At 49.2% G+C, this 26344-nt stretch overlaps 1 protein-coding gene and 1 non-coding gene across 3 annotated transcripts in view; one reads left to right on the top strand and one right to left on the bottom strand.

The window, feature by feature from the left end:
• Positions 1-1205: 1205 nt before the first annotated feature.
• Positions 1206-1276, bottom strand: TRNAG-GCC (transfer RNA glycine (anticodon GCC)). The gene has a single exon. It is a non-coding gene; the product is annotated as a tRNA-Gly (tRNA).
• Positions 1277-14265: 12989 nt separating this feature from the next.
• The window catches only part of HMGB1 (high mobility group box 1), a 57647-nt gene continuing 45568 nt past the window's right edge, over positions 14266-26344 (top strand). The window contains exon 1 of one of the 2 annotated variants that reach the window (XM_063951748.1): positions 14266-14374. The gene's annotated coding sequence lies outside the window, so the exon portion shown is untranslated. Of the gene's footprint in view, positions 14437-26344 lie in introns of both variants that reach the window. The other variant, XM_063951749.1, reaches the window with a different exon arrangement.

Genomic DNA, 26344 nt, shown 5'->3' with positions numbered 1-26344 from the left:
GCGTCTGAAACTGATAGTGACAGTTCTGCACCACGAACCTGAGGTACCCTTAGTGAGAAGGGCAAATTTGGGACATAGAGGTAAGCATCCCTGATGTCCCGGGACACTATATAGTCCCCTTCTTCCTGGTTCGTTATCACTGCTCTGAGTGACTTCATCTTAATTTGAACCTTTGTAAGTGTTCAAAAATTTTTTTTAGAATAAGTCTCACCTAGCCTTCTGGCTTCAGTACCACAATATAGTGTGGAATAATACCCCTTTTCTGTAGTAGGAGGGGTAATTTAATTATCACCTGCTGGGAATACAGCTTGTGAATTATTTTTTTTTTTTTTTTTTTTTTTTTTCCATACTACCTCCTTGTCGGAGGGAGACTTGGTAAAGCAGACTTCAGGAGCCTGCGAAGGGGAAACGTCTCGACATTCCCATCTGTACCCCCGGGATACTACTTGTAGGATCCAGGGGTCCTGTACGGTCTCAGCGCCATGCTGAGAACTTGTCAGACGCGGTGGAACGCTTCTGTTCCTGGGAATGGGCTGCCTGCTGCAGTCTTCTTCCCTTTCCTCTATCCCTGGGCAGATATGATCTTATAGGGACGAGAGGACTGAGGCTGAAAAGACGGTGTCTTTTTCTGCAGATGATGTGACTTAGGGTAAAAAACGGTGGATTTTCCAGCAGTTGCCGTGACCACCAGGTCCGATGGACCGACCCCAAACAAGTCCTCTTCCTTTATACGGCCATACTGTGCCGTTTGGAATCTGCATCACCTGACCACTGTCGTGTCCATAACATCTTCTGGCAGTTATGGACATCGCGTTTATTCATGATGCCAGAGTGCAAATATCCCTCTGTGCATCTCGCATATATAGAAATGCTCTATAGTCAATAAAATACTGTCCCTGTCAAGGGTATCAATATTTTTAGTCAGGGAATCCGACCAAGCCACCCTAGCTCTGCACATCCAGGCTGAGGCGATCGCTGGCCGCAGTATAACACCAGTATGTGTGTATATACTTTTTATTATATTTTCCAGCCTTGTCAGCTGGTCCTTGAGGACGGCCCTATCTATAGACGGTACCGCCACTTGTTTTGATAAGCGTGTGAGCGCCTTATCCACCTTAAGGGGTGTTTCCCAACGCGCCCTAACTTCTGGCGGGAAAGGGTATACCGCCCATAATTTTCTATCGGGGGGAACCCACGCATCATGGTGCATTGGCCGGGAAACGAACCCGGGCCTCCCGCGTGGCAGGCGAGAATTCTACCACTGAACCACCAATGCTCACACACTTTATTTAATTTATCTGATTCAGGAAAAACTATGGTAGTTTTTTCACATCCCACATAATACCCTCTTTTGTGGTACTTGTAGTATCAGAAATACGTAACACCTCCTTCATTGCCTTTAACGTGTGGCCCTAATAAGGAATACGTTTGTTTATTCACCGTCGACACTGGATTCAGTGTCCCTGTCTGTGTCTGTGTCGACCGACTAAAGTAAACGGGCGTTTTAAAAACCCTTGACGGTGTTTTTGAGACGTCTGGACCGTACTAATTGTTTGTCGGCCGTCTCATGTCGTCAACCGACTTTGCAGCGTGTTGACATTATCACGTAATTTCCTAAATAAGCCATCCATTCCGGTGTCGACTCCCTAGAGAGTGACATCACCATTACAGGCAATTGCTCCGCCTCCACGCCAATATCGTCCTCATACATGTCGACACACACGTACCGACACACAGCAGACACACAGGGAATGCTCTATACGAAGACAGGACCCACTAGCCCTTTGGGGAGACAGAGGGAGAGTCTGCCAGCACACACCAAAAAGCGCTATATATGACAGGGATAGCCTTATGATTAAGTGCTCCCTTATAGCTGCTTTTATATTAATATATATATATATATATAGCCATTTATTTTGCCCCCCCTCTCTGTTATACCGTTTCTGTAGTGCAGTGCAGGGGAGAGACCTGGGAGCCTTCCTGACCAGCGGAGCTGTGACAGAAAATGGCGCCGTGTGCTGAGGAGATAGGCCCCGCCCCTTTTCCGGCGGGCTCGTCTCCCGCTATTTAGTACATTTAGGCAGGGGTAAATATCTCCATATAGCCTCTGGGGCTATATGTGAGGTATTTTTAGCCTTTTTAAAGGTTTTCATTTGCCTCCCAGGGCGCCCCCCCCCCAGCGCCCTGCACCCTCAGTGACTGCCGTGTGAAGTGTGCTGAGAGGAAAATGGCGCACAGCTGCAGTGCTGTGCGCTACCTTAAGAAGACTGCAGGAGTCTTCAGCCGCCGATTCTGGACCTCTTCTTGCTTCAGCATCTGTGAGGGGGCCGGCGGCGTGGCTCCGGTGACCATCCAGGCTGTACCTGTGATCGTCCCTCTGGAGCTTCATGTCCAGTAGCCAAGAAGCCAATCCATCCTGCACGCAGGTGAGTTCACTTCTTCTCCCCTCTGTCCCTCGTTGCAGTGATCCTGTTGCCAGCAGGAATCACTGTAAAATAAAAAACCTAAGCTAAACTCTCTAAGCAGCTCTTTATGAGAGCCACCTAGAATTGCACCCTTCTCGGCCGGGCACAAAATCTAACTGGCTTGGAGGAGGGTCATAGGGGGAGGAGCCAGTGCACACCACCTGATCCTAAAGCTTTACTTTTTGTGCCCTGTCTCCTGCGGAGCCGCTATTCCCCATGGTCCTTTCAGGAACCCCAGCATCCACTAGGACGATAGAGAAATCCTATTTTCTTTTTCATCCACTAGGGGTCACTGGAGTACTCTTGGGATGTACCAAAGTCTCCTCCGTGGCGGGAGAGCTGTTTGGCACTTGTAACACTAAACGGCCAAAGCTAGATGCTGATGCCGCGAACGTATCAAACTTGTAAAAGCGCACAAACGTGTGCACTGACGACCAAGTAGCCGCACGGCAAAGCTGTGTCGTAGAAGCCCCACGACTCGCTGCCCATGACGTCCCCACAGAACGTGTGGAATGAGCTGTTACTGAAGTAGGTGGCTGTAACTTAGCATAAAGGTAAGCCTGACGTATAGTCAGTTTGATCCATCTGGATAAGGTCTGCTTAGAGGCTGGCCAACCCCTCTTAGCTGCGTCATAGAGAACAAACAACGTATCTGTCTTACGCACAGTAGACGTTCGGGAAACATAGATGCGCAATGCGCGAACCACATCCAACGTTCCAGAATCTCCTGTTAACACAGGAACTACTATTGGTTGATTGATGTGAAAAGACGACACTACCTTTGGTAGAAAAACGGGATTCGTCCGAAGTTCCGCTCTGTCATCATGAAAAATTAAATACGGTGACTTGCATGACAAGGCACCCAAATCTGAAACACGCTTAGCCGAAGCTAAGGCTAAAAGAAAAATTGTTTTCCAAGTGAGAAATTTAATATCCACTTGTTGTAAGGGTTCAAAGTAATCGGACTGTAAGAAATCTAAAACCAGATTCAAGTCCCATGGTGCTGTAGGTGGAATGAAAGGAGGCTGTATCCTCTTTACACCCTGTAGAAACGTATGTATTGACTGCAACGAGGCCAATTTCTTTTGAAAATAAATTGACAACGCAGATACCTGCACCTTTAGTGTGGAAAGACGTAGTCCTCCATCTAACCCCATTTGTAAAAATAACAAAAGACGGGATAATTTAAAAGACGATGTCGGAAATTTCCGAGCTTCACACCAACCTATATAAGTACGCCAAATTCTATAATAATGAGCTGCCGTAACCGGCTTCCTAGCTCGTACCATGGTTGGTATAACAGACTCAGGAATGCCCTCTTTCCTTAAGATGGCCTTTTCAACAGCCACCCCGTCAAACGCAGCCGCGCTAAATCGGGGTAAAGGAACGGACCCTGTTGTAACAGGTCCGGACGTAGTGGGAGTGGCCACGGATCGTCTGCGAGTAACCCGAGGAGATCCGAGAACCAAGCCCTCCGAGGCCAATGAGGCGCTATTAGAATGACTGTGACGAACCCTCTCTTGATCCGTTTTAGCACCAACGGGAGCAGCGGAAACGGTGGAAACAGATACACAAGGCTGTATGGCCACGTGGCTGTGAGAGCATCCACCGCTACTGCCCCTGGATCTCTTGTTCTGGACACATATCTTGACACCTGATGATTGTGGCGGGATGCCATTAGATCCACCTGAGGGTACCCCACTTCTGGATCAACATCTGAAATACTTCTGGATTTAATGCCCACTCTCCTGGATGAAAATCCCGACGACTGAGAAAATCTGCCTCCCAGTTGTCCACTCCAGGAATGAACACTGCCGATAATATCACCTGGTGATATTCGGCCCATCTGAGGATCCGAGCTACTTCCCGCATAGCCATGCGGCTTCTCGTTCCTCCTTGTTTGTTTATGTATGCGACTGCCGTCGCGTTGTCTGACTGCACCTGAACAGTCTGAAAACGAAACATGTACACCGCTTGTCTTAGAGCATTGTAAATCGCCCTGAGTTCCAGAACATTTATGGATAGCGATCTTTCGTGATCCGCCCAGAGGCCCTGGAGCCGATAACTCTGAACTACAGCTCCCCAACCTCTGAGACTTGCGTCTGTTGTCAGAATTATCCAATTCGCGACGCCGAATCGTCTCCCTGCAGATAGATTGTGTATTTTTAACCACCAGAGAAGAGACACCCTGACTTGTGGTGACAACCTCACCCTGTGGTGCAGCTGCAGATGTGATCCCGACCACTGTGCTAACACCTCCAGTTGAAACGGACGTGAGTGAAATCTTCCGAACTGAAGTGCTTCGAAAGCCGCCACCATTGTGCCTAAAAGGCGAATGCACAAATGTACTGAGACTGTGCGTGGCTTGAGCACTAGTTGCACCAGATGACGAATGCCCTGTACTTTCTGTTGTGGCAGGAAAACCCTTTGTTTTACTGTATCGAGAATCATCCCTAGGAATTGAAGTCGTTGACACGGAATTAGATGTGATTTCTTTAAACTGACTATCCAACCGTGCTGAACTAGTACATTGTACGTTAGTAAGGCATGTTGGAGAAGCAATTGTTGAGACGGAGCCTTTATGAGTAGATCGTATAAATACGGAACAATTATTACCCCTAGGGACCTGAGATGAGCTGTCATCACGGACATTACCTTGGTGAATACCCGAGGCGCTGATGAGAGGCCAAACGGTAGAGCCTGAAATTGGTAATGGTCTCGCCTTATCGCAAACCTTAAGAAACTCTGGTGAGGTGGCCAGATCGGAATGTGCAAATACGCATCCTTGAGATCTAGTGCAATCATGAATTCCTGTGGCTCTAACCCTGCAATTACTGACCTGAGAGATTCCATCTTGAATCTGTGGTAAGTGACGTAATGATTGAGACCTTTTAGGTTCAATATTGGCCTGACTGAGCCATCTGGTTTTGGTACCAGAAACAGACTGGAATAATAACCCTGCCCCTGTTCCTGCACAGGGACCGGAATTATCACTGCAGCATTCAGCAGAGACTGAATGGCAACCTGCAGAACTGCTTTCTTGTCGTCCGACACAGGCAGTCCTGTCGTGAAAAATCTTCCTGTCGGAACATAATCGAACTCTATTTTGTAACCCTCTAATATTAAATTGCGGATCCACCCATCTGTGGACGTCTGCAGCCACGCCCCCTGAAGCTCTGAAGGCGTGCTCCCACAATTGGAGATCCGAGATGGGCTGGGAGCCCGTCATGCCACTGGTTTGTTAGTGGTCTTGGTGTCTTGACGACGTGCATTGGATTGTCGGGCACTACGTCCCCGACCTCTTCTGCCCGGCGTGACTGCTCCTCCCTGCCCACGAAAGGGCTGAGTTCTAAAGGATTTGAACGCCGGACCAGAATATTTCCGTTTAGGTATAGTTGTAGGCGATGGAAGAAAAACAGACTTCCCTCCAGTAGCCTCAGAAATCCATTTGTCCAATTCAGGACCAAAAAGTTTCTCGCCATCATAAGGCAATGCCTCTATACCCTTTTTTAACCTCCGTCTCCGCCTGCCACGAACGCAGCCAAAGTGCTCGTCGTACTGTGACTAGCGATGAGGACAGGCGAGAAGTAAGCTGACAGACGTCAGTAGAAGCTGTACATAGATATTCAGCAGCTTCCAAGATTTGATCCGCGAGAAGATTTGAGCTCTTTTATCCATACCATTAAAGCTTTAGTAACCCAAATGCCAACCAACCCAGGTCTTAACAGCACTCCAGTTGCTGTATACATGGACCTTAGCATAGCCTCTATTTTACGATCTGCAGGGTCTTTAAGCGTAGTAGCAGTTGGTACTGGTATGGTTAACTTCCTCGTAAGTTTAGATACGGATGAATCCACCAATGGTGGGTTCTCCCATGTAGCTGTCATGGCCTCTGGAAACGGGTAACTCGATTTAAATCTACGAGGAATAGAAAACCGTTTGTCCGGATTTTTCCGTGACTCCAGTAACATTTTATTAAGAGATTCCGAGATAGGGAAACACATCGGAGATCTCTGTCGTTTAGTAAAGACTACTTCATCATTCGTCAGTGGCTCCTCAGTTTCCGTAAACTCCAGCGACTGACGAACTGCTCTGATGAGATTGTCAATACCTGGGCTGTCAAAGTCGTCACCTTCTGACTGTTGTTCTATTTCGCCCTCCTCATACTCCTGTTCAGTGAGATCTAGTATCCCAGAGACAGGAAAATTAGTAGGAAAAGGAAACTTATCTTTTCCACTCAAGGTGGACTTATGACCAGTTTGAGACTCCCCAGGTAACTCAAATGGTCTCATCTTAAACTCAGATCTTGCCGCCTCTCTTTCTTCACGAGAGGCGGCCAGCTCTGATTGTAAACCAACTAATACATGCAAGTAAAGCCCATGGAGGGTCCTGAGATGCTGGCTTTACTTCTGGAATGGAAATCGTATTTATGGCTGTATTAACAACACATGCTGTACATGTGGTGGATCCATCAGGCAACACACTCTTACAGACATGACATGACAAATGTTTCTTAGATTTTGCTGGTGTCTTACTCGTTATGAAGACAGACAATACAAACTCCACACAGACAGACTGCACGACTCAGTAATAACACCAAAGTTCCTGGTATATATCTAGGCAAGTGCAGTGCCTGCCAGCAATACGAAAACTGACCCCAAAATTCCCCTAGTACCACTCTTAGCCGAGATGTAAAATAGGAAACCTGGAACAGACAGGAGAACATTAAACATACTAAGCACCAAGTCTTTCCTAAAAGCTTGACACTGCCAAATACTGTTAAAGTCTCCCCCCACTCCCACGACCTCCGTGTACAGCACCGGGTCTGGGCCTGTGGAAGTTTTGCAAAGGGCCGTGTGAGCGGCCTGTCCTGTAGACCCCGGACAACGGAACTCCTCGGCTGCTGCGGGCGGATGGCGGAAGCAGAGAGCGTGCTGCATAGAGCCGTGGAGCGGCCTATGCACACGTGCTCCCGCCCGCCACACACAGCATAGCGGCGTGTCTGTGTAGCCAAGCAGCGCTGCTGCTGCGCAGGGAACAGCGGTCTCTTAGGATGCTGGGAGCCGGAGAGTGAGAGCGCGCCGCATGGACCGTGAAGCGGCCCATGTACACGCGCTCCGGGCAGCGGTGAGTACCCAACAATCCCCAACAGTGGAGCGGCAGCAAGCGCTGACCGCCCCAACCCAACATACCTGGACCGTGACAAAAGTCTATGACGGGGCTTTCATCCAAGCTCCGTCCAGCTTTCCTGCAGGCAGCCTGCAAGTGGAGTGAGGGAGCTCTTTACAGAGAGGTCCGACACTCACGGCTACTCAGCCGCTTCCACTGTCCCTGACCCACGCCTGTTAGAAGGGGGGAAAGGACGTGGAAATTGAAGAAAAAAAAAAACTTAGAAAAAATTCCAATACTTTGTGGACGAGCTCCACTATGCCTTCTAACTGTGTCGAGCACAGAAAAAACACTGAAGTGCTGCAGGATATGGAGGGGAGGAGTAGTCTCAAAATTAATTTATTCAGTGCCTTCTTCCGGTGGAAGCCGTCCATATCCCAAGAGTACTCCAGTGACCCCTAGTGGATGAAAAAGAAATCTGAACCTTAATGGACCCCAATTTCAGGCCCATAGACACTCCTGTTTGCAGGAAATGTAGGAATCGACCCAGTTGAATTTCCTCCGTCGGGCCTTACTGGCCTCGCACTACGCAACATATTTTCGCCAATTGCGGTGATAATGTTTTTGCGGTTACATCCTTCCTGGCTTTAGATCAGGATATGGATGACTTCATCCGGAATGCCTTTTTTCCTTCAGGATCCGGTGTTCAACCGGCATGCCGTCAAACGCAGCCGCGGTAAGTCTTGGAACAGACAGGGTCCTTGCTGGAGCAGGTCCCTTCTTAGAGGTAGAGGCCACGGATCCTCCGTGAGCATCTCTTGAAGTTCCGGTTACCAAGTCCTTCTTGGCCAATCCGGAGCCACGAATATAGTGCTTTCTCCTCTCCATCTTATCAATCTCAGTACCTTGGGTATGAGAGGCAGATGAGGGAACACATACACTGACTGGTACACCCACGGTGTTACCAGAGCGTCTACAACTATTGCCTGAGGGTCTCTTGACCTGGCGCAATACCTGTCGAGTTTTTTAATCATGTGGACGACTTCTGGGTGAAGTCCCCACTCTCCCGGGTGGAGGTCGTGCTGAGGAAGTCTGCTTCCCAGTTGTCCACTCCCGGAATGAATACTGTTGACAGTGCCATCACATGATTTTCCGCCCAGCGAAGAATCCCTGCAGCTTCTGCCATTGCCCTCCTCCTTCTTGTGCCACCCTGTCTGTTTACGTGGGTGACTGCCATGATGTTGTCCGACTGGATCAACACCGGCTGACCTTGAAGCAGAGGTCTTGCTAAGCTTAGAGCATTGTAAATGGCCCTTAGCTTCAGGATATTTATGTGAAGTGATGTATCCAGGCTTGACCCTAAGCCCTGGATATTCCTTCCCTGTGTGACTGCTCCCCAGCCTCGCAGGCTGGCATCCGTGGTCACCAGGACCCAGTCCTGAATGCCGAATCTGCGGCCCTCTAGAAGATGAGCACTCTGCAACCACCACAGGATGGATACCCTTGTCCTTGGTGACAGGGTTATCCGCTGATGCATCTGAAAATGCGACCCGGACCATTTGTCCAGTAGGTTCCACTGGAAAGTTCTTGCGTGGAATCTAACGAATGGGATTGCTTCGTAGGAAGCCACCATTTTTACCCAGAACCCTTGTGCATTGATGCACTGAGACTTGGTTCGGTTTTAGGAGGTTCCTGACTAGCTCGGATAACTCCCTGGCTTTCTCTTCCGGGAGAAACACCTTTTTTCTGGACTGTGTCCAGGAACATCCCTAGGAAACAGAAGACAAGTCGTCGGAACCAGCTGCGATTTTGGAATATTGAGAATCCTATCGTGCTGCCGCAACACTACCTGAGATAGTGCTACACCGACTTCCAACTGTTCCCTGGATCTTACCCTTATCAGGGAATCGTCCAAGTAAGGGATAACTAAAATTTCCTTCCTTCGAAGGGATATCATTTCGGCCATTACCTTGGTAAAGACCCAGGGTGCCGTGGACCATCCCTATGGCAGCGTCTGAACTGATAGTGACAGTTCTGTACCATAACCTGAGGTACCCTTGGTGATAAGGGTAAATTTTGACATGAAGGTAAGCATCCTTGATGTCCCGAGACATCATGTAGTCCCCTTCTTCCAGGTTCGCAATCACTGCTCTGAGTGACTCAATCTTGAATTTGAACCTCTGTATGTAAGTGTTCAAAGATTTTAGATTTAGAATCGGTCTCACCGAGCCGTCTGGCTTCGGTACCACAATAGTGTGGAATAATACCCCGTTCCCTGTTGCAGGAGGGGTACCTTGATTATCACCTGCTGGGAATACAGCTTGTGAATGGCTTCCAAAACTGCCTCCCTGTCAGAGGGAGACGTCGGTAAAGCCGACTTTTGGAAACGGCGAGGGGGAGACATCTCGAATTCCAATATGTACCCTTGAGATATTACCTGAAGGATCCAGGGGTCTACTTGCGAGTGAGCCCACTGCGCACTGAAATTCATTGAGAACGGGCCCCCACCGTGCCTGAGCTTGTAAGGCCCTAGCGTCATACTGAGGGCTTGGCAGAGGCGGGAAAGGGTTTCTGTTCCTGGGAACTGGCTAATCTCTTCAGCCTTTTTCCTCTCCCTCTGTCACGAGCAGAAAAGAGGAACCTTTTGTCCGCTTGCCAACAAAGGACTGCGCCTGATAATACGGCGTCTTATTTTGAGAGGCGACCTGGGGTACAAACGTGGATTTCCCAGTTGTTGCCGTGGCCACCAGGTCTAAAAGACCGACCCCAAATGTCCCCTTTCAAAGGCAATACTTCCAAATGCCGTTTGGAATCCGCATCAACTGACCATTTTACTGGTAGAATTGGACAACGCACTTATACTTGATGCCAGTCGGCAAATATTCCGCTGTGCATCATGCATATATAGAAATGCATCTTTTAAATGCTCTATAGGCAATAATATACTATCCTTATCTAGGATATCAATATTTCCAGTCAGGGAATCCGACCATGCCAACCCAGCACTGCACCTCCAGGCTGAGGCGATTGCTGGTCGCAGTATAACACCAGTATGTGTGTGAATACATTTTTGGATACCCTCCTGCTTTCTATCAGCAGGATCCTTAATGGCGGCCATCTCATGAGAGGGTAGAGCCCTTGTTCTTACAAGCGTGTGAGCGCCTTATCCCCCCTAGGGGGTGTTTCCCAACGCACCCTAACCTCTGGCGGGAAAGGGTATACAGCCAATACTTTTTAAGAAATTATCAATTGTTATCGGGGGGAAACCCACGCATCATCACACACCTCATTTTATTTCTCAGATTCAGGAAAACTACAGGTAGTTTTTCCCTCACCGAACATAATACCCCTTTTTGGTGGTACTCGTATTATCAGAAATGTATAAAACATTTTCCATTGTCTCAATCATGTAACGTGTGGCCCTACTGGAAATCACGGTTGTCTCTTCACCGTCGACACAGGAGTCAGTATCCGTGTCGGCGTCTGTATCTGCCATCTGAGGTAACGGGCGCTTTAGAGCCCCTGACGGCCTATGAGACGTCTGGACAGGCACAAGCTGAGTAGCCGGCTGTCTCATGTCAACCACTGTTTTTTTATACAGAGCTGACACTGTCACGTAATTTTCAACAGTACATCCACTCAGGTGTCGACCCCCTAGGTGGTGACATCACTGTTACAGACACTCTGCTCCGTCTCCACATCATTTTTCTCCTCATACATGTCGACACAAACGTACCGACACACAGCACACACACAGGGAATGCTCTGATAGAGGACAGGACCCCACTAGCCCTTTGGGGAGACAGAGGGAGAGTATGCCAGCACACACCAGAGCGCTATATATATATATATATATATATATATATATATATATATATATATATATATATATACAGGGATAACCTTATATAAGTGTTTTTCCCCTTATAGCTGCTGTTTTATTAATACTGCGCCTAATTAGTGCCCCCCTCTCTTTTTTAACCCTTTCTGTAGTGTAGTGACTGCAGGGGAGAGCCAGGGAGCTTCCCTCCAACGGAGCTGTGAGGGAAAATGGCGCTTGTGTGCTGAGGAGATAGGCTCCGCCCCCTTCTCGGCGGCCTTTCTCCCGCTTTTTTACGGAAAACTGGCAGGGGTTAAATGCATCCATATAGCCCAGGAGCTATATGTGATGTATTTTTCGCCATCTAAGGTGTTTTTATTGCGTCTCAGGGCGCCCCTCCCCCCCAGCGCCCTGCACCCTCAGTGACCGGAGTGTGAAGTGTGCTGAGAGCAACGGCGCACAGCTGCGGTGCTGTGCGCTACCTTATTGAAGATAGGACGTCTTCTGCCGCCGATTTTCCGGACCTCTTCTGTCTTCTGGCTCTGTAAGGGGGCCGGCGGCGCGGCTCTGGGACCCATCCATGGCTGGGCCTGTGATCGTCCCTCTGGAGCTAATGTCCAGTAGCCTAAGAAGCCCAATCCACTCTGCACGCAGGTGAGTTCGCTTCTTCTCCCCTTAGTCCCTCGATGCAGTGAGCCTGTTGCCAGCAGGTCTCACTGAACATAAAAAACCTTCCCTCCAACGGAGCTGTGAGGGAAAATGGCGCTTGTGTGCTGAGGAGATAGGCTCCGCCCCCTTCTCGGCGGCCTTATCTCCCGTTTTTCTGTATATTCTGGCAGGGGTTAAATGCATCCATATAGCCCAGGAGCTATATGTGATGTATTTTTTGCCATGTAAGGTATTTTTATCATGATTTATTGCGTCTCAGGGCGCCCCCCCCAGCGCCCTGCACCCTCAGTGACCGGAGTATGAAGTGTGCTGAGAGCAATGGCGCACAGCTGCAGTGCTGTGCGCTACCTTATTGAAGACAGGAACGTCTTCTGCCGCCGATTTTTCCGGACCTCTTCGCTCTTCTGGCTCTGTAAGGGGGCCGGCGGCGCGGCTCCGGGACCCATCCAGGCTGGGCCTGTGATCGTCCCTCTGGAGCTAATGTCCAGTAGCCAAGAAGCCCAATCCACTCTGCACGCAGGTGAGTTCGCTTCTTCTCCCCTTAGTCCCTCGATGCAGTGAGCCTGTTGCCAGCAGGTCTCACTGAAAATAACAAACCTAAACTAAAACTTTCACTAAGAAGCTCAGGAGAGCCCCTAGTGTGCACCCTTCTCGTCGGGCACAGAAATCTAACTGAGGCTTGGAGGAGGGTCATAGGGGGAGGAGCCAGTGCACACCAGTTAGTCCTAAAGCTTTCTTTAGATGTGCCCAGTCTCCTGCGGAGCCGCTATTCCAAATGGTCCTTACGGAGTCCCCAGCATCCACTTAGGACGTCAGAGAAATAAATATTAAATTAAGTAGATTGTGTTTATGTCATCCTTAGGCTCAATTGTGTGGTGAGGGACAAGATTTGTTTGTTTATCCGCATATTTTATGACTGACAGTTACTAGAACTAGTTTTTCCTATTATATTGACCATAAATAATTTGAATTGGTCCTGAACCACCAATCCAAAGCACCCCAGGGAGCCACGGCACACAGTTTGGGAACTACTGCCATAGATGGTTTTCTAATTTACCCATCGATGGCAACAGTACTGATAGCCATCCCTAGGGTGTCTGTTTTTCCTGTCTATTAGATAGGAAAAAACAGACACCCAACTGACTTTTCAAATTGAATTCCCCCCATGGATGTCAATGTCACCATGCAGTTGGACCCCCTCGTGTCTTGCAGGACCTGGTTCAGATAGCCTGCACTGGCTGCAATTACTGTGTGTAGATAAGTAGCCCAAGTAACTTACCTGCACAGGTATATAGATATGCGACTGTTTCCATACATCCTTCCCACAGGCACCAGTGTATAATTAGGGAATAATGACGATGTATAGACTCTGGATGTTGCGCACACCGCAATGCACAGACCATAACAGCAGCATGACATTCCCAGGCCACCTGCTGCCCTAGCACAGTACACGGCTCTCCGCACCAGGGACACTGCAGTCTCCCAGAGCCGATCTCATCCCCCATCATCCCGGCGTCCTGTAGGATACAGCCACGCTCTGTGCTGGAGAGAAGCGATCTGTGCATAACTCGTGTGGGACTACAAGCCCCAGCATGTCCAGACTGCGTATGGCTAGCAGGGCGACTTATAGTTCCACAACATAGGCGATAGCTACAGGCTGTCTATCCCGTGCAGCTACACCACATGTAGGTAGGCGATGGGCAGAGGGGGTCACGCCGCAGGGGCTGCTGGCAGGACAGGGTCTCCGCATTGCCTTCTCATACATGCCCTGCCTGGTCTTTTCACTATGCGCGTTCACGGCGGCGGAGCCAGCATAGGGAGGAGAGCGGCTGATAGGTTCCCGTGCTCCGGTCTGTGCGGATGGCTGCAGGGTGTGGTGGGGGTGAGAGTGTGGGCACAGGTGCTGCGTGGCAGCTGGCCGCCCGTACCCCAGCATGGCTTAGCCCCGTACTGCAGGGAGGCCCCCGCACCGAGCTGCATAGACTATGGCAGGCTCGCATTACACAGTGCTGCTAGCAGCCGCATCCCTCCCGCCTCAGCGCCTCACACACACTGAGCATATTTCGTATTTGCGCGCTGTTTTGATCTCCAGTGACGTCGGCTAAATTCCGCCCAATCACCGTCGGCCGCTGGCAAGGACAATGGAGGCCCGATGGCCAATGTCGAGAGGGGACGAGTTGGCGGCGGCCAATCAGCGCCGGCCTGGGCTAAGAGTAATGTTACAGATTGGGAGAAGTGAAGAGGCTGCGTATCGATCCCGCTCTCTGTCACAGCCATTGCAGTACATTGCGCTCCATAGGCACAGCATTGGGTGAGTACACGGCAGCAGCCAGCTACACTGAGTGGTCATGTCTATGTGCTGGGAACAAGCGGGTAAGTATCGCTGGCGGTGCGGGACGTCAGTAACCCGTCTCCCTCCGCTGGAAGACGTCAAATAATCCCGGGCCGTCGAGGGCATAATTGCTAACACACACCCGGCGCCGGTGCTGGCTACGGCCAGGGTTGCCCTAAAAAGGGTCATATTCCTAGCAGTGCCCCTCAGAAAGATGCATTGACCGGGAGTCAGTACCGGAGCCCGGTGTTATTCTGCCCACCTTTTATTTACCGTACAAAGTAATGAGGTAACTTTTAACACCCGTTTCTGTAATTCGGGTGTTCCCCGGGTGATGTTTCACCACAGCCGGGCACTGACACCCGCACACACTGTATGACAGGAAGCGGCAACTATGATAAATGCAGCCCGGTAACGGGGGAAGGGGTATCGCCCTGTTCCGGGCGTCGCTGCCCACCCCGGCGGGTGTTTGGAAGCGGGCACACCCGGGGGCGTACTGCTAGCAGGAAAATGTCCCAATTTACCTCAGGGGCTGCCGCCGTAACATGGTTGACGAGGGTGTAAATAGGGAGGGGTGAGCCGCCGGGTGTGACCGGTGACCAGCCCTAGCTGTGCGTATGTGTGTGTATGTACATCATCATACACCCGCCACCGTGACCCGGGGAGAAGCGGGGGAGCGCGGTGTGCCCGGGCGGCGGCGCCGGCTCTCTCTCCACGTCCCTGAGATGGCGGTTTTGTGCGCGCGAGCCGCACCGCTCTCTAACATGGTGGTTACCACACACGAGCGCGGCGGCAGCAGCAGCAACAACAATAGGGGACTGAGATGGCGGGGGCGCGCGTCGCGGCCGCTGCGAGGAGGCTGCGCGCTCCCACCCCGCAGTGCTGTGTAATAGCTGCTGCTGTGTATATATAAGCGGGGCTCGGGATAGAGCAGCATCAGGCGCGTCAGTGCTCTGGGCTCCCTCACCGCCGGTCGCCCCCGCACATACACAAGCCGGCGGAGGGATGCATTTGGAGGGGACTTTCTTTCATCAGGACGCGGCAGGCACAAGATGGAAGGAGCAGTGACTGTCATTGTTGACCTTCTCTCCCTCCTCCTTCCTGGAGCTGCGCCATTTCTTGACTAATAGCACGACGTGGTGATTACATTCACTCTCCCCAGCTCTCTCTCTAATGGATCAGCGATGCCAGATGGGAGGCAGTAGCCCTGGGAGACGCTATGGGCATGCGGGGACCTGTAGTATCACATCAGCTGAGGGAACCACATCATTACCTAGTAGTTTATGGCAAAGTAGGAGGTGTGCTGCTCTGTAGGTGCAGAACTAAAAGTCCCAGCATAACTTAACAGCTCGCTGTACACACATATTAGTAATGCCACAGGAGCCGCACAGCTGGACAGCATCCCCTGTGTGTTCCCCATTGAGCTTGTTGCACAGAGTTTCCCATGTGGTGGATCACGGGTTGTGCTGAGGGATGAGTAACATTTGAAGTATTCCAAACACAGGACATTCCCAGGATGCGCTCACAAGTGGCCTGCTCCCTCTCTCACACTATGTGGCCCATTAATCTATGCAAACTTGTGTCCTGCATTGTAACCAGCTATTCATACAAATGCATCACTCCTAAATAAATCTCTTTAAAATATCTTGTCAGGCCGTTAAGTTTTGTGGCAGGTGACCGTTTCCTGTCTATGCACCCTAAGTTCAGGTATTTTGCAATATGTGTGATTTTACTGAGGGAACATTAATATTTTAGAGAACTTAACAAACACAGCTCAGCAAATTAATACACTTTTCTCTATCGTCCTAAGTGGATGCTGGGGTTCCTGAAAGGACCACGGGGAATAGCGGCTCCGCAGGAGACAGGGCACAAAAAAGTAAAGCTTTTACCAGATCAGGTGGTGTGCACTGGCTCCTCCCCCTATGACCCTCCTCCAGACTCCAGTTAGATTTTGTGCCCGAACGAGAAGGGTGCAATCTAGGTGGCTCTCCTAAAGAGCTGCTTAGAGAAAGTTTAGCTTAGGTTTTTTACTTTACAGTGAGTCCTGCTGGCAACAGGATCACTGCAACGAGGGACTTAGGGGAGAAGTAGTGAACTCACCTGCGTGCAGAGTGGATTTGCTGCTTGGCTACTGGACACTAGCTCCAGAGGGACGATCACAGGTACAGCCTGGATGGTCACCGGAGCCGCGCCGCCGGCCCCCTTGCAGACGCTGAAGAGAGAAGAGGTCCAAAATCGGCGGCTGAAGACTCTTGAGTCTTCATAAAGGTAGCGCACAGCACTGCAGCTGTGCGCCATTTTCCTCTCAGCACACTTCACACAACAGTCACTGAGGGTGCAGAGCGCTGGGGGGGGCGCTCTGAGAGGCAAATAAAAACCTTATTAGAGGCAAAAAATACCTCACATATAGCCCACAGAGGCTATATGGAGATATTTAACCCCTGCCTAACTTCAAAAATAGCGGGAGACGAGCCCGCCGAAAAAGGGGCGGGGCCTATCTCCTCAGCACACAGCGCCATTTTCTCTCACAGAAAAGCTGGAGAGAAGGCTCCCAGGCTCTCCCCTGCACTGCACTACAGAAACAGGGTTAAAACAGAGAGGGGGGGCACTGATTTTGGCGATATTGTATATATATAAAAGATGCTATAAGGGAGAAACACTTATATAAGGTTGTCCCTATATAATTATAGCGTTTTTGGTGTGTGCTGGCAGACTCTCCCTCTGTCTCCCCAAAGGGCTAGTGGGTCCTGTCCTCTGTCAGAGCATTCCCGGTGTGTGTGCTGTGTGTCGGTACGTGTGTGTCGACATGTATGAGGACGATGTTGGTGAGGAGGCGGAGAAATTGCCTGTAATGGTGATGTCACTCTCTAGGGAGTCGACACCGGAATGGATGGCTTATTTAGAGAATTACGTGAGAATGTCAACACGCTGCAAGGTCGGTTGACGACATGAGACGGCCGACAATCTATTAGGACCGGTCCAGGCGTCTCAGAAACACCGTCAGGGGTTTTAAAAACGCCCATTTACCTCAGTCGGTCGACACAGACACGGACACTGAATACAGTGTCGACGGTGAATAAACAAACGTATTTCTCATTAGGGCCACACGTTAAGGGCAATGAAGGAGGTGTTACGTGTTTCTGATACTACAAGTACCACAAGAAAGGGTATTATGTGGGAGTGAAAAAACTACCTGTAGTTTTTCCTGAATCAGATAAAATAAAATGAAGTGTGTGATGATGCGTAGGGTTACCCCGATAGCAAATATTGGCGTTATACCCTTTCCCGCCAGAAATTAGGGTACGTTGGGAAACACCCCTTAGGGTGATAAGGCGCTCACACGCTTATCAAGTGGCGTTACCGTCTCCAGATACGGCCGCCCTCAAGGAGCCAGCTGATAGGAAGCTGGAAAAATATCCTAAAAAGTATATACACACATACGGTGGTTATACTGCGACCAGCGATCGCCATCAGCCTGGAGATGCAGTGCTGGGTTGGCTTGGTCGGATTCCCTGACTGAAAATATTTTATTCATGTAGAGCATTTAATAGGATGCATTCTATATATATGTATGTGAGATGCACAGAGGGATATTTGCTCTCTGGCATCAAGATAAGTGCGTTGTCCATATCTCCCAGAAGATGTCAGGGACACGACAGTGGTCAGGTGATACAGATCCCATACGGCAGATGGAAGTATTGCTGTATAAAGGGAAGGAGTTATTTGGGGGTCGGTCCATCGGACCTGGGGACCACAGCAACAGCTGGGAAATCCAACCTTTTTTACCCCAAGTTACATCTCAGCTAAAAAAGACACCGTCTTTTCAGCCTCAATCTTTCCTTTCCCATGAGGGCATGCAGGCAAAAGGCCAGTCATATCTGCCCAGACATAGAGGTAAGGGAAGTAGACTGCAGCAGGCAGCCCTTTCCCAGGAAAAGAAGCCCTCCACCGCGTCTGCCAAGTCCTCAGCATGACGCTGGGGCCGTGCAAGCGGACTCAAGGTGGGGGGGTAGTCTCAAGAGTCTCAGGGCGCAGTGGGATCACTCGCAAGTTGACCCCTAGATCGTACGAGTATTATCCCAGGGGTAAAGATTGGAGAGTCGAGACATCTTCTCCTCGCAGGTTCCTGAAGTCTGCTTTACCAACGGCTCCCTCCGACAGGGAGGCAGCATTGGAAACAATTCACAAGCTGTATATCCAGCAGGTGATAATCAAAGTACCCCTCCTACGACAAGGAAAAGGGTATTATTTTTCCACACTATATTGTGGTACTGAAGCCAGACGGCTTGGTGACACATAGTCTAAATCTAAAATGTTTTGAACACTTACATAAAAGGTTCAAATCGAGATAAAGTCACTCAGAGCAGTGATAGCGAACCGGAAAAAAGGGGACTATATGGTGTCCCTGGACATCAAGGATTACCTCCATGTCCAAATTTTGTCCTTCTCATCAAGGGTACCTCTGGTTCGTGGTACAGAACTGTCAATATCAGTTTCAGACGATGCCGTTTGAATTATCCACGGCACCCCGGGCCTTTTTACCAAGGTAATGGCCGAAAAGATGTTTCTTCAAAGAAAAAAGGCATCTAAATTATCCCTTACTTGCACGACCTAAAAAGGGCAAGTTCCAGAGAACAGTTGGAGGTCGGAAGAGCACTATCTAAAGTAGTTCTTCGACGGCACGACTGGATTCTAAATATTCCAAGAATCGCAGCTGTTTTCCGACGATACGTCTGCTGTTCCTAGGGATGATTCTGGACACGGTTCAGAAAAAGGTTTTTCTTCCCGAGGAAAAAGCCAAGGAGTTATCCGACCTGTCAGGAACCTCCTAAAACCAGGAAAGGTGTCTGTACATCAATGCACAAGAGTCCTGGGAAAAATGGTGGCTTTTTACGAAGCAATTCCATTCGGCAGATTCCATGCAAGAATTTTCCAAAGGGATCTGTTGGACAAATGGTCAGGGTCGCATCCTCAGATGCACCTGCGAATAACCCTGTCGCCAAGGACAAGGGTATATCTTCTGTGGTGGTTGCAAAAGGCTCATCTATTGGAGGGCCGCAGATTCGGCATACAGGATTTGATCCTGGTGACCACGGACGCCAGCCTGAGAGGTTGGGGAGCAGTCACACAAGGAAGAAACTTCCAGGGGGTATGGACGAACCTGGAAAAGTCTCTTCACATAAACATTCTGGTACTAAGAGCAATCTAAAATGCTCTAAGCCAGGCGGAACCACTCCTGCAAGGAAAACCGGTGTTGATTCAGTCGGACAACATCACGGCGGTCGCCCATGTAAACAGACAGGGCGGCACAAGAAGCAGGAGTGCAATGGCAGAAGCTGCCAAGATTCTTCGCTGGGCGGAGAATCACGTAATAGCACTGTCAGCAGTGTTCTTCCCGGGCGTGGACAACTGGGAAGCAGACTTCCTCAGCAGACACGATATTCACCCGGGAGAGGGGGGTCTTCATCCAGAAGTCTTCCACATGCTAATAAACTGTTGGGAAAGACCAATGGTAGACATGATGGCGTCTCGCCTCAACAAGAAACTGGACAAGTATTGCGCCAGGTCAAGAGATCCACAGGCAATAGCTGTGGACGCACTGGTAACACCTTGGGTGTACAAATCAGTATATGTGTTTCCTCCTCTGCCTCTCATACCAAAGGTATTGAAGATTATACGGTGAGGAGGAGTAAGAACAATACTAGTGGCTCCGGATTGGCCAAGAAGGACTTGGTACCCGGAACTTCAAGAGTTGGTCACGGACGACCCGTGCCCTCTACTTCTGAGAAGGGACCTGCTACAACAGGGTCCCTGTCTCTTTCAAGACTTACCGCGGCTGCGTTTGACGGCATGGCGGTTGAACGCCAGATCCTAAAAGGGAAAGGCATTCCAGAAGAAGTCATTCCTACCTTGATTAAGGCAAGGAAGGAAGTCACCGCGAAACATTATCACCGCATTTGGCGAAAATATGTCGCGTGGTGCGAGGATCGGAGTGTTCCGACGGAGGAATTTCAACTGGGTCGTTTCCTACATTTCCTACAATCAGGATTGTCTATGGGTCTCAAATTGAGATCTATTAAGGTTCAAATTTCGGCCCTGTCAATATTCTTCCAAAAAGAATTGGCCTCAGTTCCTGAGGTACAGACTTTTGTTAAAGGAGTACTGCATATACAGCCTCCTGTGGTGCCTCCGGTGGCACCGTGGGATCTAAATGTAGTTTTAGATTTCCTCAAATCCCATTGGTTTGAACCATTGAAAAAGGTGGATTTTAAATATCTCACATGGAAAGTGACTATGTTACTGGCCCTGGCTTCCGCCAGGAGAGTATCTGAATTGGCGGCTTTATCTTATAAAAGCCCTTATCTAATCTTCCATTCGGATAGGGCAGAACTGAGGACTCGTCCGCATTTTCTCCCTAAGGTGGTATCAGCGTTTCACCTGAACCAACCTATTGTGGTGCCTGCGGCCACTGGCGACTTGGAGGACTCCAAGTTGTTGGACGTTGTCAGAGCCTTAAAAATATACATTTCAAGGACGGCTGAAGTCAGAAAATCTGACTCGCTGTTGATACTATATGCACCCAACAAGTTGGGTGCCCCTGCTTCTAAGCAGACGATTGCTCGTTGGATTTGTAACACAATTCAACTTGCTCATTCTGTGGCAGGCCTGCCACAGCCTAAATCTGTTAAGGCCCATTCCACAAGGAAGGTGGGCTCATCTTGGGCGGCTGCCCGAGGGGTCTCGGCATTACAATTCTGCCGAGCAGCTACGTGGTCGGGGGAAAACACGTTTGTAAAATTCTACAAATTTGATACCCTGGCAAAAGAGGACTTGGAATTCTCTCATTCGGTGCTGCAGAGTCATCCGCACTCTCCCGCCCGTTTGGGAGCTTTGGTATAATCCCCATGGTCCTTTCAGGAACCCCAGCATCCACTTAGGACGATAGAGAAAATAAGAATTTACTTACCGATAATTCTATTTCTCGGAGTCCGTAGTGGATGCTGGGCGCCCATCCCAAGTGCGGATTATCTGCAATACTGTACATAGTTATTGTTAACAAATTCGGGTTATATTGTTAAGGAGCCATCTTTAAGAGGCTCTTTCTGTTATCATACTGTTAACTGGGTTTAGATCACAAGTTGTACGGTGTGATTGGTGTGGCTGGTATGAGTCTTACCCGGGATTCAAATTGCCTCCCTTATTGTGTACGCTCGTCCGGGCACAGTACCTAACTGGAGTCTGGAGGAGGGTCATAGGGGGAGGAGCCAGTGCACACCACCTGATCTGGTAAAAGCTTTACTTTTTTGTGCCCTGTCTCCTGCGGAGCCGCTATTCCCCGTGGTCCTTTCAGGAACCCCAGCATCCACTACGGACTCCGAGAAATAGAATTATCGGTAAGTAAATTCTTATTTATTCAATTATTACGAAAGACGTTACATTGAATAAGCCTCTTTGAAAATATTGTAATGTTAAATAAATCCATTTGATATGCTTTATTTCAGTTCAGCCATAACATCCTTTAAATACAGAGCATTTTCTGCTCCCTGAGCATAGTACATCTATGGTTGGGTCCTGTTATCCTAGTAACAATGAAACTATCAGTTTTAACATCATCTGTTTACTTATCCACTTGAGGGTATACATAATAGGGACAGATCACCCTTTGCTGTCAACATATACAACACCGTACCACGCTTACAGCCTATAGTTAAATTTTTAGCTTTGGTTACATATCGCTGCCTCACATAGGTAATACAATTTCATTGTACCTCACAGCACTGAGGTCATGGGTTTGATTCCCACCATGGCCCTAACTGTGTGGAGTTTGTATATTCCTCCGCGTACTCCGGTTTCCTCCCATAATCCAAAAATATACAGGTAGGTTAATTGGCTCCCAACAAAATTAACCCTAACATGAATGTGTGTACATGTGATAGCGAATATAGATTGTAAGCTCCACTGGGTCAGGGACTGATGTGAATGACAAAATATTCTCTGTAAAGCACTGCGGAATATGTGTGCGCTATATAAGTGGTAATAATAATAATAATATAATTGCACACATCCAACTCACAATTACTTAGTTTAAAAATTATTGCTTGATGCTTATAGGCCCTACACATTAGGCGATATAACTGTACGATATGAACAGTTCTGTCTACCGTATCGGCCGTCGGGCAGCTCGGCGGCGTGTCGCCGAATGTGTAGGGCCCATTAGAAATAGACCTAGGCTATAATACAGAATTTAATACCCTTATCATATACAAGAATGCCTAAAATTTTAATAATATCATTCACATAGTATTCTTCACCTATTTCCGAGTAAATACCTGTTATAAATTTCTCCTTCATGCAGGAGATGTAACAAACTATATTATAATAATTGGACAAATCAGTTGAACCTACCAACAGTGCAAATTTTTTTCTCCCCATATGTAGATCTGTAGGGAAATTGGTGATGTTGGCATACTGTTCTCTTTTATGATGTATGCAGCTGAACATTGTGTTTGCACATCATGGATATATAAATACGCATTAGGATGACTGGCAATTGGGCCGATGGTCGGGGCGATTTTCTTTCGCCCCACGTCATGCCAGATGGATGGTAAACACAAAGTGACGTAATGAACGACATCTTGTTCCGTCTTTCTCACTGTACCGGGTCACACACAATATTTTCTGGTTAGCTGCGCAGCACGGGCACTTGGAAGATGTTACATGCACCCCTTGGGAGTGCGCAATCACGGGCACACATTAAACAATCAGCAGGATTTGTCGTTCCAATATGGCACGTTTTGCCTATATCGTCTAAGTGTGTACCCAGCCTTAGGGGGAATTCAGTTGATTTATTGCCCAATAGTGTTATTTGCTTCCCTTTTGTTTTTTGTGTGAAAAAACTGCACTTAGGACTTTGCGGGTCATTTCGTGTTGATCGCTAGCTGTCGTTTGCAGCGCAGCGATCAGGCTAAAAATCGGCATTTCTGCGCATGCGTATGGACCGCAATGCGCACCCGCGACGTACGGGTACAAAGTCCTTTTTGGTTTTGCACAGGTTCTAGCGAAGTTTTTATTCGCACTGGCGGCCGCAAGAATATTGACAGGAAGGGGGCGTTTCTGGGTATCAACTGACCGTTTTCAGGGAGTGCTTAGAAAAATGCAGGCGTGCCAGGGAAAACGCAGGCGTGGCTGGCCGAATGCTGGGTCGGTGTGTGACATCAAAAGCCAACCCACCAACGTTAGAATCAATGCACACGAAGAGTAACTACAGGGCTGGTCTTGTTTGCACAAAATGTTTTTGCAGGCGCTATGCTGCACAGGCGTTCGCACTTCTGCAAAGCGAAAATATACTCCCCGGTGGGTGGCGACAATGCATTTGCACGGCTACGAAAAACTGCTAGCGAGCGATCAACTTGGAATGACCACCTTTATTGCAATTTCTGCTAAAAAGCAGTTCCTGTGATCAAATAGTTGCCGCCCAGAAATAGAGAAAAAAAGGGCATTGCAATATGCGGGCTGATCGCGAAACCATACACAATTACTGGAACATCGAAGATTTTTCCTATCTGCGCCAGGCAAGGTCATTCACAATTCTTCTGACACGAGGCTGGAAGTGGACATGACTGACGCCAGAGGCCCTCCTTAAAAACGACTGGGCAAGTCTGGGTTTTTTCAGACACACCCAGAAAACGGCAGGTTTTCGGCCAAAAACGCCGGCTTTCTGCCAGTCAAACAGCGGCTGCATTGTGATCTGTATGCAATTTATTTCGCTATTTCTCTAACGTCCTAAGTGGATGCTGGGGACTCCGTAAGGACCATGGGGAATAGCGGCTCCGCAGGAGACTGGGCACAAAAGTAAAGCTTTAGAACTACCTGGTGTGCACTGGCTCCTCCCCCTATGACCCTCCTCCAAGCCTCAGTTAGATTTTTGTGCCCGAACGAGAAGGGTGCACACTAGGTGGCTCTCCTGAGCTGCTTAGTGAAAAGTTTAGTTTTAGGTTTTTTATGTTCAGTGAGACCTGCTGGCAACAGGCTCACTGCATCGAGGGACTAAGGGGAGAAGAAGCGAACTCACCTGCGTGCAGAGTGGATTGGGCTTCTTAGGCTACTGGACATTAGCTCCAGAGGGACGATCACAGGCCCAGCCATGGATGGGTCCCAGAGCCGCGCCGCCGGCCCCCTTACAGAGCCAGAAGACAGAAGAGGTCCGGAAAATCGGCGGCAGAAGACGTCCTGTCTTCAATAAGGTAGCGCACAGCACCGCAGCTGTGCGCCGTTGCTCTCAGCACACTTCACACTCCGGTCACTGAGGGTGCTGGGGGGGGGGGGGGGTGCCCTGAGACGCAATAAAAACACCTTAGATGGCGAAAAATACATCACATATAGCTCCTGGGCTATATGGATGCATTTAACCCCTGCCAGTTTTCCGTAAAAAAGCGGGAGAAAGGCCGCCGAGAAGGGGGCGGAGCCTATCTCCTCAGCACACAAGCGCCATTTTCCCTCACAGCTCCATTGGAGGGAAGCTCCCTGGCTCTCCCCTGCAGTCACTACACTACAGAAAGGGTTAAAAAAGAGAGGGGGGCACTAATTAGGCGCAGTATTAATAAAACAGCAGCTATAAGGGGAAAAACACTTATATAAGGTTATCCCTGTATATATATAGCGCTCTGGTGTGTGCTGGCAAACTCTCCTTCTGTCTCCCCAAAGGGCTAGTGGGGTCCTGTCCTCTATCAGAGCATTCCCTGTGTGTGTGCTGTGTGTCGGTACGTTTGTGTCGACATGTATGAGGAGAAAAATGATGTGGAGACGGAGCAGATTGCCTGTAATAGTGATGTCACCCCCTAGGGGGTCGACGCCTGAGTGGATGAACTGTTGGAAGGAATTACGTAACAGTGTCAGCGCTGTATAAAAGACAGTGGTTGACATGAGACAGCCGGCTACTCAGCTTGTGCCTGTCCAGACGTCTCATAGGCCGTCAGGGGCTCTAAAGCGCCCGTTACCTCAGATGGCAGATATAGACGCCGACACGGATACTGACTCCAGTGTCGACGGTGAAGAGACAAATGTGACTTCCAGTAGGGCCACACGTTACATGATTGAGGCAATGAAAAATGTTTTACACATTTCTGATAATACCACCAAAAAGGGGTATTATGTTCGGTGAGGAAAAACTACCTGTAGTTTTCCTGAATCTGAGAAATTAAATGAGGTGTGTGATGATGCGTGGGTTTCCCCCGATAACAACTGATAATTTCTAAAATGTTATTGGCATTATATCCTTTCCCGCCAGAGGTAGGGTGCGTTGGGAAACACCCCCTAGGGTGGATAAAGCGCTCACACGCTTGTAAGAACAAGGGCTCTACCCTCTCCTGAGATGGCCGCCCTTAAGGATCCTGCTGATAGAAAGCAGGAGGGTATCCTAAAATGTATTTACACACATACTGGTGTTATACTGCGACCAGCAATCGCCTCAGCCTGGATGGGCAGTGCTGGGTTGGCGTGGTCGGATTCCCTGACTGAAAATATTGATACCCTAGATAGGGACAGTATATTATTGCCTATAGAGCATTTAAAAGATGCATTTCTATATATGCGTGATGCACAGCGGAATATTTGCCGACTGGCATCAAGTCTAAGTGCGTTGTCCATTTCTGCCAGTAGAGGGTTATGGACACGACAGTGGTCAGGTGATGCGGATTCCAAACGGCATTTGGAAGTATTGCCTTATTAAGGGGAGGAGTTATTTGGGGTCGGTCTTTCAGACCTGGTGGCCACGGCAACAGCTGGGAAATCCACGTTTGTACCCCAGGTCGCCTCTCAACATAAGAAGACGCCGTATTATCAGGCGCAGTCTTTTCGTAGGCAAGCGGGCGAAAGGTTCCTCATTTCTGCCCCGTGACAGAGGGAGAGGAAAAAGGCTGCAGAAATCAGCCAGTTCCCAGGAACAGAAAC

The sequence above is a fragment of the Pseudophryne corroboree genome, chromosome 2 (genome assembly GCF_028390025.1).
Source record: "Pseudophryne corroboree isolate aPseCor3 chromosome 2, aPseCor3.hap2, whole genome shotgun sequence".
In the NCBI taxonomy this organism is placed as follows: domain Eukaryota; kingdom Metazoa; phylum Chordata; class Amphibia; order Anura; family Myobatrachidae; genus Pseudophryne; species Pseudophryne corroboree.
The sequence above is the reverse complement of the archived record's forward strand: the minus strand, read 5'-3'. Positions and strand labels throughout refer to the sequence as shown.